Raw genomic sequence first — 13,225 nt, 5'->3', positions numbered from 1 at the left:
CTATATGGGACAATATGTTTATGACATGTTTCGAGTCAACAGCAATGTTGTGTTGGTACTCTGCTTTCGCTTCGTTTCTTTGAAAGTAGTAAACCTGTAAAATACATTTGTAGTTTCACAGAATATACGATCAGAATAGAAAATAAAGAAACAGTTGTAATGGTGGTAGTAGTAGTAATATTAGTCGTAATAGTAATAATAATAATACACATAATAAAACTAATAGTAGTAATAATAAACAACATAATATGATCACTAATAAGTACAAATGTTCAAAAATCCGTGCACACACACACAAACACACACACACAATTTCATTCATTCACAAAGAAAGGTTTCACAATAATGGGTGCATATGAAGAAGTGTGTGATGCAAGCTACATTTGACAGCTTCACATGTAAAAAGCTAAGAAAACATTGTTGTCAGCATGGTTTGAATGCGGAACTTTTGGTATGATGACCTCACGCTCTACCAACTCACCCGAGAGAAATGTACAGACAATTAGTGACAGATACGCTTTCTCTGTGCTTCGTAGTTCGGTGTTACTTTTCAACTACCATTTACTCATAAACATAACACGAACTACACTGAAGTGCCAAAGAAACTACTATAGACATGCGTATTTAGATACAGAGATATTTTGACAGGCAGAATACAGCGCTGCAGTCGGCAACGCCACTGTAAGATTACAAGTGTATGGCGCAGTTGTTAGATCAGAAAGAGCAGCATCCATCAGCAGAAGTAAGTGCATGCAGCATTGTCCATTACCAGTGTGGCATTGTTTTGATGAATTGGACTGTATTCTGAATACGTCTCCTTGACAGGGGCAGATTTTGGCAGCACCTGCTGCATGTTGTAGTTGTGATATATTTCACCTGACAGGTTAGGATTCAAGTGCAGGTAGATGTTCAGATTGTCTATCCTGCCTGTTGACACCTGATAGCTTGGGGTTGAATGTTTCCTTTCCTTTTCAGTGTAAGTCTCGACGGTAGTCCGCAATTTTTCCTCCACTGCTTTCCGTCTCCGATCTACTTCAGCTCTTAGCTCTGCCTTCTGTACCTTCATCGCTTCCTTGGTCACATCTACATAACCCTTGTGTTCCTGGACTACCTTCTGCACTAGGGTGCTACCTTGCTGTAGCATACCAGCCTTGGCTCTATCCTTTATTCCATTAATGTCTTTATCTGTCATTTGTTGCTCCTTTCTCATGAACAGAGAAGCCTATTTAAACTTATGCTTTTTGGTTGCAATGACAAGTTGTGCACCTGTTCAGTTAGACCTTTGTACGCTGTTTGCAAAGGATCAACATAACCTGTGACTGTATTTATATTCTGGCACAATTGTGACTGCTCCTGCTGAATTTTTTCTGAGCTTCAGATACCTCCATCACCTTTTCTTGTGTCTTATCTACTGATGACATTTTATACCTTAAATTATTTATATCTTATGACAATCAGTGAGCAATTGTGTTTTTAGATCATTCCCCACACTGAGAAGTTTATCCAATAATTCATTTGAAAAATCAGCATGCAGATCTTTTGGCAGTCATTGAACCATTAAATTATGTCAGTTTTGAAAACATCAGGAAAATGTTTCAGCTGTTCAAGTAATTCATTCTGGTATCTGTCCGTTTTTTTGAAAAATCGTTAAATTTTTCTTCAGTAATTTGTCTGTATCTTTGTTTTTGCTCTTCCTTAAAACCATTCTTAAAATCATTGAAAATTTGTTTAAATAATTGTTGTACATTTGCATCATAACTAGGGTTTCTGGTGTGCCCAATACACCCATTCCAATCATGTTTGCATTAGGCATAAGTGTGGCAGGCAAAGAATGATTTAATAAGTCCACACTCTTAACACAATACATTTTCACCATGGCAAAAAATACTCCCTGTATAAAATTGTGACCCTGTCTCATCTACTGTCATCACCATATCATTTCGAATGATAATGATACTGTCATCTGTAGTGATGTTAACTAAAAAGTGTAATTGGTCATTGTCAATGTAATTGACATTTTCAGTTTAGATTTCATTTGTTGCCACAGCAATGTTGGCGACATCTTGTGCCTGGCTATCCAGCAACGGACTGGCAACAGTGTGCCTGTCATGTGTAGTCAATTTTTGATAATTTTACAAAATGACAAAATAAATGAATAGTTTTGAAAATGAAATATTCTGTTTGTAATAGTGAAGATACCATTATGAAACCTATTCAGTGGTGCCTCGCTAACGTGTATCAAAATACACTCCTGGAAATTGAAATAAGAACACCGTGAATTCATTGTCCCAGGAAGGGGAAACTTTATTGACACATTCCTGGGGTCAGATACATCACATGATCACACTGACAGAACCACAGGCACATAGACACAGGCAACAGAGCATGCACAATGTCGGCACTAGTACAGTGTGTATCCACCTTTCGTAGCAATGCAGGCTGCTATTCTCCCATGGAGACGATCGTAGAGATGCTGGATGTAGTCCTGTGGAACGGCTTGCCATGCCATTTCCACCTGGCGCCTCAGTTGGACCAGCGTTCGTGCTGGACGTGCAGACCGCGTGAGACGACGCTTCATCCAGACCCAAACATGCTCAATGGGGGACAGATCCGGAGATCTTGCTGGCCAGGGTAGTTGACTTACACCTTCTAGAGCACGTTGGGTGGCACGGGATACATGCGGACGTGCATTGTCCTGTTGGAACAGCAAGTTCCCTTGCCGGTCTAGGAATGGTAGAACGATGCGTTCGATGACGGTTTGGATGTACCGTGCACTATTCAGTGTCCCCTCGACGATCACCAGTGGTGTACGGACAGTGTAGGAGATCGCTCCCCACACCATGATGCCGGGTGTTGGCCCTGTGTGCCTCGGTCGTATGCAGTCCTGATTGTGGCGCTCACCTGCACGGCGCCAAACACGCATACGACCATCATTGGCACCAAGGCAGAAGCGACTCTCATCGCTGAAGACGACACGTCTCCATTCGTCCCTCCATTCACGCCTGTCGCGACACTACTGGAGGCGGGCTGCACGATGTTGGGGCGTGAGCGGAAGACGGCCTAACGGTGTGCGGGACCGTAGCCCAGCTTCATGGAGACGGTTGCGAATGGTCCTCGCCGATACCCCAGGAGCAACAGTGTCCCTAATTTGCTGGGAAGTGGCGGTGCGGTCCCCTACGGCACTGCGTAGGATCCTACGGTCTTGGCGTGCATCCGTGCGTCGCTGCGGTCCGGTCCCAGGTCGACGGGCACGTGCACCTTCCGCCGACCACTGGCGACAACATCGATGTACTGTGGAGACCTCACGCTCCACGTGTTGAGCAATTCGGCGGTACGTCCACCCGGCCTCCCGCATGCCCACTATACGCCCTCGCTCAAAGTCCGTCAACTGCACATACGGTTCACGTCCACGCTGTCGCGGCATGCTACCAGTGTTAATGACTGCGATGGAGCTCCGTATGCCACGGCAAACTGGCTGAAACTGACGGCGGTGGTGCACAAATGCTGCGCAGCTAGCGCCTTTCGACGGCCAACACCGCGGTTCCTGGTGTGTCCGCTGTGCCGTGCGTGTGATCATTGCTTGTACAGCCCTCTCGCAGTGTCCGGAGCAAGTATGTTGGGTCTGACACACCGGTGTCAATGTGTTCTTTTTTCCATTTCCAGGAGTGTACATTGTCAGCATAACTCAATTGTATGCAAGCATCTCTCCCTAAAATTAATTTTCTGTCCAAATGTCTACATATTTTACGAGTGTGCTTCAATTTGGGAATTAAATTAGGAAAGGTTCTACACTCACTACTGGCAGAGACGCTCCTAAGTGCAGTCATGCATGCAATGGATCATGAATTTTCCTACCTTTTGTTGGCTTTTTTGCTCCTTCCACATTTAATTCTCCAATGATTATGTTTAATCTTTTGCACAGTCTACCTCTGGTAGCTGACTGGTCAGCGCAACAGAATGTCAATCCTAAGGGCATGGGTTCAGTTCCTGGCTGGGCCAGAGATTTTCTCCACTTGGGGACTGGGTGTTGTGTTGTCCTAATCATGATCATTTCATCCCCATCAACGCGCAAGTCGACAAAGTGGTGTCAAATCGAAAGACTTGCACCCAGCGAATGGTCTACGTGAGGGAGGCCCTAGTCACATGACATTTTTATTTATCTTTTGCACATCTTGTGATTTCCATCCTTGTTGTGATGATATAGTAGACCATTCAGGTCATGAAGAAAGAAAATAATAGGTATAATAAAAAATTTACAGCATTATATAAGTATTTTAAATTATTACAGATGTGCTGCCTCTCTTCCAAAGGCAAAGTCCTAGTGTAGATCACCAGATATAGTGGTTAGGAAGAGAGATAATGTGAAGAGTTCAGAGCTGACTTAGTTGTGCTCATGTTTAGCTGCACCAGAAATCGTAAGTCCAGAAATGCACACAGGTATGGATGCATGCAGGTTAAGAAACATCATGGCAGTTCTGGAGCATTGCTTGAAGATTAATTCCTTTGAGTTTTAGTGTACAACTTGATATTTAACTCATCTCCCAAATGATGTACAACAATGCTGCTGTGGCTCCATTGGCTATCCTCTCTTCATATTGACTTCTTCTCCGAAAAGATCTATTTAAAAATGCAAGTCTTCATCACATCGGGATGTGGAGATTAGGATGTAGTTCAGTAGGAGAATGAAAACTTGTGACTTCCACTTATTGTAACATTTAATTAAAACAGTACTGGGAGAATGAAAGTACACACATCTTTTAACACATCAGGTCAAAAGACTGACAGACACTAAGATCGGTGAAAAAAGCAATAGAGGTGCATAAAAAAAATTGGTGGTATAGCTTTTAATTTTCTGTCAGCTTACTCAGATGTAATCACGAATAAGAATCATTACAAATATTTATTTATGTTCCTAGGCCATTTAAAGAACATTCACAATCTTGAGTAATATTATGAATAATCTTCTTATTAGTTGACAACAATATAGGAAAAGACAGATTGCTGCTTGCTGTAAGGAAGACAGATCAAGTTGCAGACAGACATAATTAAAAAACACCCACATAAAGCTTTCAGCCACAGTCTCCATCAGTAAAAGAGAGATACAGACCATTCACACACACAAGCAAGCACCCCTCAAACACACACAACCATCAACTCCAGCATCTCGGGCATTGTGATGTGTGTGTGAATGGTGTGTGTGTCTCTCTCTTTTACTGATGAAGGCTGTGGTCGAAAGCTATATATGAGTGTCTTTTAATTGTGCCTGTCTGCAATTTGACCTGTCTTCTTTACAGCAAGCAGCAATCTGTCTTTTCCTGCATTGTTGATATTCCTACCTGGAGTTTCTATTGTTTGCTCCTTATTAGTTGCAATTTTCAAAGGATAAAGTTCAATTAATTTTTAAAATAAATGTAACATTACAAATAAATAAGTATAAACTTATTTTGAATGAGGTTGTTGCCCAAATAAACCCACTCCAATGAGTTCTAGCGTGTTCTTTTGTATAATGTTTTGCATTAAACCTCTATATGTTTGATTTGTAGTCTTAATCCTTTGACATCTGTCACAAGAAACTAAACATTTCCTTACTCTCCTACTGATGTTGGTAAAATAGACATTTTCCTGTATTTTCTGAATACATTTCATACTGCTACAGTGACCAAACATCTGGTGTATATACTTAATAATGATTTCTAGCGTGTTCTTTCGTATAATGTTTTGCATTAAACCTCTATATGTTTGATTTGCAGTCTTAATCCTTTGACATCTGTCACAAGAATCTAAACATTTCTTTACTCTCCTGCTGAAGTTGTTAAAATAGATATTTTCCTGTATTTTCTGAATACAAATCACACTGCTACAGTGACCAAACATCTGGTGTATATATTTAATAATGATTTCAAAGTGTTGCTCCGGTCAGCAGACTTCCCAACTATATGAATCTGTTATTATTATTCATGTATGGGTACAGTAGGACAATGTGAGGTATAATTCATCAATGTTGCTTTTGATGGCTGGCCTTCCTTTGTACCCAAATTTGTTTTACCCTTTCAGAATGAAGTCTCTTTCTTTCATCAGACCTCAGTGTTCCAGTCCATTTTCTAACTTCCCTTTGACCAACTTTACAATCAAATATCTTTTGTCTGAATGTTTTTCTCTCTGTAATGTCTGCTTGAGTTATACGGGCTACTTTAAGATCTTCCTTAATTGTAGCAATCCATTTAATTAGAATTGTACGGTTTGTTTTGTTAATCTGAGGGGAAGGGGGGGGGGGGGGGTGCCATACTTTCAGTGTGCCTATAAAATTTAAGACTCCATTTTCTCATGTCACCATATATGTCTGTCTGTTCTTCTATTTCCTTATTACTTCTCAGCCTATAAGTTTGTGCATCAGTAATTTTGGGGCCTAATATGTTCTTAATAATCTTTCTTCCTTTCTTTTGAATTTCTTGAGTTTCCCTCATTCTATTTAAAATAGGTTTCTGCTCCATAAAGACACTGTGGTTTGTTTATAGTGCTGTAATGTCTAAAGTTACTGATTTGGAAAATGATTTTTATTATAAATATTTTGTATTCGACTGAATGCAGTTGCCATTTATTGACAGTGATCTTCGTTTGCTGCTTTTTCCAGACTGTTTTCTTGTATGATGTCCCACAAGTATTTTTCCATATTTCACGTTCAAAAACTGTGGTGCTTGTTTATTGCATGTCTGATATTCCATTTTTTAATGTTATATGTAATACCACTAGGAGAAAGGATGATCTTCACTACTCAAGGTTAAATCTAACTCTGGCTCAGAAGGGTGTACATTATGCTGCCACAAAAGTCTTTGGTCACTTACCCAATAGCATGAAAAGTCTGACAGATAGGCATATAGCATTTAAAATGAAATTAAAAGAATTTCTTAATGGCAACTCCTTCTACTCATTAGACGATTTTTTGGATATAATAAGTGGGTAGTTCCCCAACCCACAAAAAAAAAAAAATATTATTGAGTGTCATGTAATATTTTGTCTAATGTAATATCTTGTATAGACACCTTTTATTAACCTGACACGTTCCGCATCATTATGAAGTGTTGTATTTATGATCTATGGAACAAGTACTAATCTAATCTAATCTAATCTAAACCACTTTTTCTGCACCTTCATTAAGAATTTCAATCTGTTTTTGAGCTATGGTAATATACCTAGTTAAAACTGCCAGACCATCTGCAAAGGTGAGGCAATCTACTCTAATATGTATATATTATGAATATCTTGTATAGTATTACTGATTTAGCTGTAAGAAAAACTGTATATAATGCATATTTTGTTTCAGTCATTAGGTATAGTATAATTTTCTGGGGGTCTGAAAAAACAAATTTATGTAGAGCTTTTAGACTACAAAAAAGAATCATCCAAGCAATGGTGGGAGCAAAACCAAAGCAACATTGCAAACCTTTATTTGTAAAACTGGATCTAATGACCATTCCAACCATATACATCTATGAAACTCTCCCTTTCACAAAAAGAAACCCACAACTTTTTGAGGGCAACTTCTTCTTGCATCAATATGATACTAGATATAGAACGAGCTACATGTTACCTACCCACCATTTAAAATCATATGAAAAAAACCCATACTATATGGGCATGAAATTTGTAAATAAAATATGGAAAGATATGGATGACCCAAATGTAAAAGGTACCAAAAGAGACCTGGAAAAATATCTGAAAGATAAATGTTACTATAGTGTAGAAGATTTCATGAATGGCAACAATGCATTATAATTGTAATTAAAATACCTCTCTGAAGATGTCACACCATATATATTATTAGTTTATTGTCTATTTTTAGTATTATTATATATAGTGTAAAACTGACAAGTCACCTATGTCACAATCTTTGATTGTATAAGACATGTTATGTGATAATAAAAATTGAATTCAATATTACTTCTACCTAACATGATTGATTGATCTATATTTTGACTCAACTTTTACTCTCGCCATTCTATAATTACATTTTCCAAAACACAGTTAAACAGTAATGGGGAGAGTCTATCTCCCTGTCTAACACCAGTCTTTATATGAAATGGTTCTATTTGAATCTATATCACATCTTCTAAACAAAATTCTTTTATATATCTGAGAGTGCTGTTTGACTTTACCATAACCCCATTTACCTAAATAACTTTTTACCAACTTCCATTCATCACCATGATTCTGGTTTCTCCTTAGCTGTTCACAAATTTTAGTAATCTCTTTCTCTCTCTTAATACTTTTAATGTACATAATTCTGAAATTTCTGTTTCTTTTTTTGTTGTCATTCCCATTTCAACCCCCTGTCAGTAGTCCAGATAACATGTCCACAATTTCGTTCTGGTCTCCCTTGTTATACTGTACTGTGTAATCAAACTGCTGTAGATGTACTTCCCACCTCATAATTCTACTATGATGTAATTTGCGTTCTTAAATATAACATAAGTCTTTGTGATATGTGTATACAATTACTTCGTGCCAAGCTAAATAATTTCTAAATTTCTTGAGTCCCATAGAATAGCTAGTAATTTCTTTTCTGTAATGGTTTAATTCCTTTTGTACTTTTGTAGAGCTCTGCTAGCAAAACTTATAGGATGGTTATCAGTTTTCCCATTAATTAACTTCTCTTGAAATATATGAACTCCCAGCCCATAATCATTGATATATTTCAGCAAACAAAATGGTAAAGATAAATGTGCTCTGTGTAATCTCTCACTTTGCATAAATGCTGCATAACTGATGTTTAATTTCAACATAGCTGGTTGAAGGTCACTAGTCCACTCCCAAATACTATTTTTCTTTAATAAGGCATGTAAACAAGGTACATTAAGTGCTTGTATTTTGGCATACTTCCTATAAAAATTACGTAAACCATTGAATGATCTGAGTTCCTTTTCTGATTTTGGCGTTGGCAATTCTGCAGTGGCCAAAAGCTTGTCATTATCAGGCAGAATCTCCACCTCACTTATAATATGACCAAGAAAATTCAGTTGCTTCACAGCAGATTTACAGTTTTCCAGGTCAAAGTCGTACCCCCATTTTACTGGTTATTAGAATATCATCACCATAAATGACCAATTTTGATAGTAACTCACTCCCCAAGACATAGCCCAAAGCTCTTATAAATTCAGCAACAGAAATGCTTAAGGCCAAAAGGTACAACACAGTATTGAAATGACTCGCTGTTATAAAAAATGCAGTGTATTTTCTAGACTCAGGCTCAAGCGTAATTTGAAGAAACGTTGAAGTCATGTCTGAACTGGTAAAACAATCTAGCATTATCAAATTTATTCAGCTACTCTTCCATGCTTTCTGGGTGATCATTGTCTGTTCACCACAGTGGATACACCGGTTCCCGTCAGGTCACTGAAGTTAAGCGCTGTCGTGTGTGGCCGGCACTTGGATGAGTGACCATCCAGGCCGCTGTGTGCTGTTGCCATTTCTCAGGGTCCATTCAGCCTCATGATGCAAATTGAGGAGCTACTCAACCAAATAGTCGCGGCCTCGATCAAAGTAAACAATCATAACGACCGGGACAGCGGTGTTCTGACCACACGCCTCTCCTATCCGCATCCTCAGCTGAGGATGACACGGTGGATGGATAGTCCTGATGGGTCACTTGTGGCTTGAAGATGGAGTGTTTATATGGTTTTATGAAGAATGGATCATGAATTCTTAATTTCAACTTGCATTGCTAGTCCTTCACTTTACCTGGCTTTTCTTTAAAAATGTCACAAAATTCCTATAAAAACCTTTGTAAATTGTCTTTCTCTTCTACTCTTAACTTATCAGCTGCATTAATTTTTTCAGTAATAAGGTGCACAAATGAATCACTTAGAATATTATCATAACAGAAACCATCATCCTCATCAAAGTAATTGCTGCCATCCATAATTTCTACTCATCTTAACTGATTACTACAGTTTTCATTAAATGTCATAGGTAATTTTGTTTCTTTAATGTTACCAGTCTTTGATTCAACAAACAATAATTTCATCTTTTCCCAACTAAAACTAGCACTCGCTTTCATAATCCAGTCCATACCTAACAATATGTATTCATTTAAGTTATTCACCACCAAAAATCCCTGTTTAAAACTAGTGTTCTCAATACTAAATATTATCAAAATTTGTCTTTTAATTAGCTTGCTAAGTTTGCCTATTGCTCCTTTGATTCTAACACCTGTGACTGGAAGTTCAATATAATTCTCTGTGTGTTTTATTCTGTCTCTGAGTGTACCTGAAACACCACGTATTGGACTACATGGATCAATCAGACAAATTCCTTTCCAATTATCAATCTGAATGTCAATATAGGGACTACCTTATATGTCTTCATTATTAATAATTTTATTCTCAGCTAATAAATCACTCTCAACCTCTCTAAAATTTAATTCTGTACCTATAAATGATTCAACTGATGTGGTTGGCTCTAAAGCCCCTACTGATACCTTACAATTAATTCCAGTATTCTCTTGTATTATTACTGTGACTAGCTATAACTTCAGGTATCTAATCATGAATGTGTTTGTTCTGCTCTAGCTTATAATCACTATTTGTCAAGCTCTCACTGATGTCAGCTGGTATGATTTCACTCTCACGTACTTCCATATCCATTACCATTATCAAGACATACAACTTTGCTATTAGCATTATCATCATTGATCTCAACATAAATCGTACACCATCAAACTCTCCACAAGTCATAGCATTACACTTCTCATTAGCATAAAAATAAACAACACGTCTGCATTAATCAACATCAAAATCATTGATCTTACTACTAACATTAACATCAACAGCAAATTCAATCTTATCAATAACATCAGCATCATCATCAAAAGGACCATCATGTTCACAAGTAACATCATTCAACATACTGTCTCCCTCCCCCTCCCCCCAATGACATGATTATCAATCTCCACCATATCTACTTATGTACTTCAGCTAAACTAGACATGACTTCATTATTCATCAAACTTATCAACCAAAATCCATCAACAACTTTACAACTGCTAACATTACTTGATACATACTGATCTCCAGATTAATCAGAAAGACTTGTAACACATTCATCACTTAATTCAAATTTCTGACTCACTTTTTCTTCACCTTTCATCTCCCTCAAAATATCTTCCCAAAATTCTGGATCAAAATCAACTTGGTAATCCATATTACTTCTTTGAGAATAACTAGCTTCTGAACAGTAACTCCTTCTCCTAACACTATTTTGACTAGCCTGGTTTCTGTGTCTACATCTCACCACAGATTGACTGGGTCACAATGAGGTGGTTACCCATTTCCTTGGTTATTATTTCTGTTCTCTCCTCTCCTATTCGAATTTCTCCTTTCTTCATTACATCATTGCATACTTCTCAGATCATGACCTTCACTTCACAAAACAAAAAGTGTCGTAGCCTATAACTATAACATCAATGAGTTACTGTCGGACTCTCCCAACTCATGCAAATTCATGGATTTAATACTTTGTAGGGATATGAAATGGAATGATCACATAGGTTCAGTCGTGGGCAAAACAGGTGGTAGACTTTTGTTTATTGTTAGAATACTGGGAAAGTACAATCAGTCTACAAAAGAGATTGCTTAAAATCACTCATGCCACCCGTCCTATAATATTGCTGAAGAGTGTGGAACCCATACCATATAGGACTAACAGAGATATTGAACATATTCAGAGAAGGGCAGTACAAATGGTCACAGGTTTGTTTAATCCATGGAAGAGTGTCACAAAGATACTGAAGGAACTGAAATGGCAGACACTTGAAGACAGATGTAAACTATCCTGAGAAAGTATATTAACAAAGTTTCAAGAACCAGCTTTAAATGATTACCCTAGGGATATACTACAACCCCATACATATTGCTCATACAGGGATCATGAGGATAAGATAATAATAACTACTGTATCCACAGAGGCACTCAATCAGTCATTCTCCCTGCACTCCACATGTGAATGGAACAGGAAGAAACTGTAATAACTGGTACAAGGTACATAACCTCTGCCATGCACCTCATTGTGGTTTGCAGAGTGTAGATGTAGATGTATACCATCTGTCTTCCCTATCATAATTATTACTGTAATTATTACCTCTGAACTTAATCCCATCTTTTCTCCTGTTTCTATCATCTTGTTGATTAAGAGAGTATCCCACGCTCTGATTACGATTACTGTCATCTCTCTCCCATGCCCTATCCAATTTTTCCATGTACTTAAAAAAAATCCTCTATTGAATTATCTGGCCCATAGACCAGCCCCCATTGAACTCTATTTGACAATCTGTGTTTTAAGTCATCAATCTGAATAAGCTCATCTAGTTGCTCATCCAAATGTGCTAATGTTCTTAACTGTCTCTCACAGAGCTCCCTCATTCACATGTTACCTTCTCTCTAACTGTAACCACTTAAAAACTCATTTTTATCTTAATTTGCTTGCTGTATGACCAAAATGTACTAAGGACAACTTTTCAGTATCTTCAAATGGCATGTCTGCATCAACATGCTGCATAGTTCAGGATAAAGTTTCTCCACCTAAAATTTTCTTAACTAACTTGACTTTGAAATGATCTGGCATACTACGTAAGAAACTATCTTTGATTGGCATAAACATACACTGGATGGATCTTATGATCTCCTGGAAAATACACTCCTGGAAATTGAAATAAGAACACCGTGAATTCATTGTCCCAGGAAGGGGAAACTTTATTGACACATTCCTGGGGTCAGATACATCACATGATCACGCTGACAGAACCACAGGCACATAGACACAGGCAACAGAGCATGCACAATGTTGGCACTAGTACAGTGTATATCCACCTTTCGCAGCAATGCAGGCTGCTATTCTCCCATGGAGACGATCGTAGAGATGCTGGATGTAGTCCTGTGGAACGGCTTGCCATGCCATTTCCACCTGGCGCCTCAGTTGGATCAGCGTTCGTGCTGGACGTGCAGACCGCGTGAGACGACGCTTCATCCAGTCCCAAACATGCTCAATGGGGGACAGATCCGGAGATCTTGCTGGCCAGGGTAGTTGACTTACACCTTCTAGAGCACGTTGGGTGGCACGGGATACATGCGGACATGCATTGTCCTGTTGGAACAGCAAGTTCCCTTGCCGGTCTAGGAATGGTAGAACGATGGGTTCGATGACGGTTTGGATGTACCGTGCACTATTCAGTGTC

The sequence above is a fragment of the Schistocerca nitens genome, chromosome 1 (assembly GCF_023898315.1).
Source record: "Schistocerca nitens isolate TAMUIC-IGC-003100 chromosome 1, iqSchNite1.1, whole genome shotgun sequence".
NCBI lineage: Eukaryota > Metazoa > Arthropoda > Insecta > Orthoptera > Acrididae > Schistocerca > Schistocerca nitens.
Note: the sequence above shows the minus strand (reverse complement) of the source record.